Source organism: Nannospalax galili, unplaced genomic scaffold (genome assembly GCF_000622305.1).
Source record: "Nannospalax galili isolate Female #2095 unplaced genomic scaffold, S.galili_v1.0 scaffold2849, whole genome shotgun sequence".
NCBI lineage: Eukaryota > Metazoa > Chordata > Mammalia > Rodentia > Spalacidae > Nannospalax > Nannospalax galili.
The window spans coordinates 58226-64667 of record NW_008359233.1 but is presented as its reverse complement, the minus strand read 5'-3'; positions in this window follow the sequence as shown (position 1 = coordinate 64667).

Here is a 6442-nt window from a genome sequence, read left to right as displayed (position 1 = left end):
ACGTTCAGAAAGAAACAGCAAAAGGGAGAGGAAAAAGGTAAATTGGAATATTGGTTAGACAATAAATAAAGAGTTGGTTATTCCCATTCCCATGAAAAAAATAATCATTTCAAATATACATGCCTACCTGTAAATATTAAATTCAAAGAATTAAAGGGCAAATGGGGACAGGCTATCTTACACTTCTATGGTAAAACAAAAACCTCAAGCCTATAAAGAAAACAATGAAGACATTGTTTGGCTATGTTAAGAAAAGATTAATCATTGAACTTTGTACTTTCCTTTTACTGTGATTATTGAAAAATATTGTACACTGAGAAATACTGTGCGAACTCATGGTTTGATTTATGGTCTGATGCTTTACTGCTATTGTAAGCTTTCTAATTATAAATAAAGGTTGTAGAAGGCTGCTTTGAAAGAAGAGAAGTAGAAGAGAAGTAGAAAAAGAAAGAAGATATTCAGGCTGACCTCCCCTGAGCGGGTCAGTCAACAGCCTCTACTGGAACTGCAATTGTGGTTTCTGGTATAGTCATTTCTACTGCCGCAGTTACCTTCACACCTTCAGGCCCCGGACTCAGCTGGAGCTGGACTCCAGCACAATGCTCTGAGAATCAAAATCCCCATGACATTGTTCACAGAATTATAAAAAAAAAGTTCTAAAATGCATGTGGAATCACAAAAACCTCTGGATAACCAGAACAATCTTGAACACAAAGAACAATTTCCAGGGGGATAACCATATCAGATATAAAATTATATTACAATCCTAAATCATAAAAAACAGCATGGTACTAGTACAAAAGCAGACGCATAGATCAATGGAATATAATTAAAGATCCAAACATGAATTCATGCAATTTTGACCACCCAATATTTGACAAGGTGCAAAAAACACATGCTGGATGAAAGACAGTATCTTCAAGAAATGGTGCTCACAAAACTGGATCTCCAAATATAGAAGAGTGAAATCAGACTCTTATCTATCACCCTGTACAAAAGTCAACTCCAAATGGATCAAAGACCTCAACATGAAACATGAAACTGTGAAAGTATTAGAAGAAAACAGACAGTGCCCTACAAGATATAGGTTCAGGAAAGGACTTTGTAAATCAGACATCAGTTCCTCAGGATTTAAGATCAACAACTGACAAGTGGGACCTCACTAAAAAAAAAAAAAAAAAAAAGCTTCTGTACACCAAAAGAAACAGTGAAGGAAGTGAAGATGCTGACAGATTACATAATGAATTTTAAAAAACAAAAAAATCAAGAAAACAAATGACCCCAAAACAAGATGGGCTATGGTTCTGAATGGAGAGCTCTCAAAAGAAGCAATAAAACTGTCTAAGAAACACCTTTAAAAGTGTTCAACATCCTTAGTAACTAGGGAAATGCAAATCAAAACTCCTTTAAGATTTCATCTTAGTCAGACTGGATAAGATCAAGAGAACAAATGGCACCAAATCCTGGCAAAGATGTGGGTAAAGTGGAATGATCATTTGCTGATCATGGGATTGAAAATGTGTGCAAACACTATCTATGTGAAGCAGTGTGGAGAACTCTTAAAACACTTTAAAGAATAAATCTACCTTATGATCCACTCCTTGGAATATACCCAAAGAATTCATCCCACTGCAGAGTTACTTATACATCCATGTTTGTGGCTGCTCTTCTTTCAATATCTAAGAGATGGAAACAAACTCAATGTCCCTCAATGGAAGGGTGGATAATGACAATGTGGTAAATTTACACAATGGAGTTCGACTCAATAGTAAAGAAATGCAAAATCATGGAATTTGCAGGTAAATGGATGGAACTAGAAACTATTACACTAAATGAAGTAACAGATTCAGAAGAACAAGCAATGTACGTTTTTCTCTCATATGTGGATCTTAGCACCAAATCCTTATACATGAGTATATAACATGTTGAAACCTCTGGAGCCAAAACTTATTGAATAATACTGATGTAAATACAAATAGTTACAAAACAGACAAATCCTTGTGCATAATATTCGATAAACTGAGCTCTTTCCTGAGACACAAAGAACCAGTAATGGAGGCTGTGCTATGATCCTAGTGTGAAACAGAAATACCAATAGAGCCAAAGAGGCTTGCTTCAGAATCTCCACTTGGAAACCTGAGTACTTAGTAAACAAATATAAAAGGTTTCATGCTCCAAGGAAAGGACAAAACTACCAGCGATGAAGGAAGAGATTCTGCATTCAGTGTCATAATTCCTGAGCTTCATTCTGTAAATCACTAGAAGAAAGTTCCTAATTAATCAGAAAGAATGACATACAGAGTATGGAATTTGGAGCAAAGAATCTGAACCAAGGGAATCGACTCTCAGGAGACAAATGGATACATGTGTCAACAAACCCAGCAGGACATATCATCAGACCTGTGATGTTGGTGGAATTAAAATGACAAATGAAGTAATACAATAGCTTCAAATAATCAAAACTATCAGTTTTATATACAGTTCAACCCACATTACACTGGCATATGAGAACCCAAATCCATTCTTGGTCAGAACAGTCAACTGGCATGCTTCAATTTTCACCCACCATACTAGAAGCATTTTTGTGATTGAAGGCCATGCACTCATTGAATTAGTATTGAACAAAACCACTGGAGGACAGAATGGAGAGGTGGCTATGCTACATAGGTGATACATTCATAAAGAGTTGATGTGGGCAGGGTATGGTAGAACACACCTTTATCTTTGTCTCTCCAAAGGTAGAGACATTGGATTTCTGTGAGATCTAGGTCAGTATAGTCTACATAGTGGGTTTAAGACTAGAAATGTTTACAAATTCAAAATACGAAACATTTTGAGAAAGAAAAGCTACGTGGTCCAGGCTTTGGATGTATTTACCTGAAAAGAAGCCATCTCTCTCCTCCTTCAATGAGTTTCTTTTTCAGGAAATCTTACAAAAACAGTCTTCTCTTTCTTTTGAGTAATTTTCTTTCAGTTCACTGAAAAGCCACTTCACCTGCCAACATAACAAGAGGAAGAAGCCCCTCAGAAAAATAAAACAGGCCGTTCTCACTGTCTGCAGTCACTCTAGAACAGCAGGAAGAAAGAACTCAACATGGAGACCCCATTGAAGGATCTGCTTTCCTGCCTTCACATGGCCTGCCCTGTCAACAAGGTCAAGAATTTCTACTATGTAAATTCACAGAAATGTATCTGAAATCACCTCCTTACCTAGACATAATAGTTCCACTGTTTTCATGCTTTGGAATAGAAGCTTGGCACCTAAGCTCTCTTAGGGTCCCTTGCTCCTGGTGCAGGTAGACAAACCGCATACCGCATCTTTATCTGAATTTTGCATAGTTTATGCCTTTTAGGAGAGAAGCAACTTACAAAAAAACGAACACTGGACACCTCACAATCGCTTTTTCCCACAGTCTGCCTCATCTTGCATCCCTGCATGCCCATTCACCCCACAGAGTTCCCTGAAGGGTCCATGGGGTACTTGTGAAGTCCCCCAGTGCCCCACAGGGTCCAGAGCAGGCTGACTCACCTGCTCCCTGTTGCTTGCTTCCCAGAATTGGCACCAAACTAGGCTCCACCCTTCTTCCCAGGGTGCTCTGCGCCAGCCCATGGCTCTTCAGAAGTCTGGGAAGAATAAATCATTTTCTGTCTAGGAGGCTAAAATAGGCTTTCCTTGAGAAACACTTCTAGTTGACCCACAGCCTCACCTTCTAATACCTGATGCTGTTAATTGAAACACTGATGCATCTACTTAGCTTAATAGAATCTGCAGGGGAGGCACAAGGGAAAGGTTATCTTTCAAAGAATGAAATTCTGGAGTAGTTTACTGAGTTTAAATGTCTATTCTTGAGGCTGGAGAGATGCCTCGGAGGATAAGAACACCGGCTGCTCTTCCAGAGGACCCAGGTTTGGTTTGTAGCACCTGAAGTGTGCTAAGAACTGTATTAACACCGGTTCCAGGGATTCCCACAGTCTTCCGGCCTCCACAGGAGTTTCTCACTTGAATGTACATATGCACAAACAAGCAAAATGCTCTTCCACATAAAAATTTAAAATGAAATAAATAAACTTTTAATAGAAATGAAATCTTTATTTGCTGATGACAACTGTATTTTACATATAGGTGAGGTATCCTTGATATATTGTTTTAAATGTACATTGTGTATTGATCTAGTCAGTCGATATATCCACATGTAAAATTTTATCCTTTTGTACAGTTAGTATATCTAAGTTCATCTTTTTTAAAAACTTTAATATATAAAATGCAAGTGGTAGAAATTTTTTTCTTCTTTCATTTTTTCATTTTTATGGGGCTTTTGGGTACTCTAACATTCCCCCCTCTGAAGAGGTCACCCTAAAATCTCTTAAGGATTAGATACAAGCTCCCAAATACTTTTGACATTTTTGGCCTTTGGAACAGAGTATGTTGCTAACAGTCCCAAGGACATTTTGACTTTTAGCCAAGAAACTGGCTACTTTTCTTTGGGGTCTTTTTACCCTAACTGCCTAGCCAACTCCTACCTCCTATTCTTATCATGCCATCCTCTGAACGGGTTACCCAAATTGTCAATAGGGAATAGGGATGCAGACTGCTCTGGCCTCTTCCATGCTAAACAGGGATCAGGGTGAGGCAATTGGAGTACCCCTTCAGTGGGGCAAGTGGTAGAATTTTATTCACCTTGGTCTTGCATAAAACAGTAGAGAACTTATTTAAGCCATAAATACATGGTACAGTTTCTGTTACTTGCCCCCATGTCCTTGCCATTCAATGGAAGCACTATTGTACCTTCAATATCCAGTATCTATCTAGTTTTCGTAATTTTCTTATGACTGAGATGATGTAGTGCTGGTGTTTCAACTTCCTTTTCATAATATAGTGAACATCGGATTAATCATTTCAAGTATGAAAAGATTCATTCTTTGCTACGATGCAATTGTACTTTAGAAATATCACATTCCATTAACTGTGTAATTTGTTAATGGACATTTAAGTTCATTCATTTTTATTCAAATGGTGCTGCCATAATTAGGGAGTGCCTATATCTTTAGCCCATATTGAATTCATTTCCTTTGAGTACATATCCAGGATTTGGTGCTAGGATCCACAAAGTAGAGAGAGCCTTTAGGTTGTACATCAGAATTTCAAAGATCATAGAATAAAACATTTTTATAAACTCAGCCTTATGATGTACTTAATTATGAGATTAAATGTGTCTCTTCAGAGGAACAGGGTGGGCTTTTGTTGAAATTGAGACTATTTAGATTCTTAAGAACCTGTTTGTCCTGACCCACAGGACACTTCTACAGTGGCACGACGAGTGGGGGTCCTAGAAGGAATGACAAACAAGGAACACGAAGAAAGAGAGCAAGACAGTGTTCTGATCAAGCTCCAAAATTTTATTTGAAAGCAGCAGACATATATACTGGTAGTGGAAAAGGGGGGGGAGGTGAGGAGAAGGAAAGTGCTGGGCAGACACTAATTGGTGGTGTTGTATGCTATAGCTAGGGAGGGTTTATTCAAGGGGCATTTCTTATCCTAAAGGAACATCTGCTAACTGTCATGGTGAGCATAAAACATTTCTCAAGGCTGACTTAGCCTGGGTCACAAAGTTGTTTTTCTACATTCTTTAACTAAGTGCTATCTTATAGAAACTTACAGAAAACCATTAAGCTGTTTTTTCTCAAGGCCATAAAGATTTGCAGGAAACCATAAAGCTGTCTTTTTCTCAAAGCCATAAAGATGTTTCTCTTCTGGCCTTTTGGCTCCCAACACATTAATCCTAACACTCGGGAGGCAGAGGCAGGAGGATCTCTGTGAGTTCAAAACCAGCCTGGTTTACATAGTGAGTTCCAGGTCAGCTGGGACTACAGGGGGACCATGTCTCAAAAAGACTGAAAGACAACAACAACAACAACAACAACAAAAGAAAACTCCTAACTTTACACTAATAAAAAAAAAAATGAATGAATAAGATCTTTTTTAGAAGTTAAAAAAATTGTTTTCTTTTAAAAAGCAAGTAGCAGCCAGGCATGACACCTTTAATCCCAGCACTCAGGAAGCAGAGGCAGGCAGATCTCTGGGAGTTCAAGGCCAGCCTGGTCTACACAGTGAGTTCAGGCCAGCTGGGGCTACAGGGAGGCTCTTTCTCAAAAAGACCAGGGGAAAAAAAAAAAGCAAGAAGTAGCAAATTACAGGCATACTTTGTTTATTGCATTTAACAGGTAATGCACTGTGCTGACTTTGTGATTTTGTGTAACATTTTGGTAATTTTTACAATATTCCAAACTTATTTCTATATGTTATGGTGATCTATGATTAAATATTTTTCCTTAATTCGTTTTCTGTGTGTAGACACACTGAACTGTGTTCATCTGCTGGTACTCACTCTTATCCTCTGAGCCATCTCTCTAGCCCCTGCTGCAATCTTTTGGTTAAAAAAAA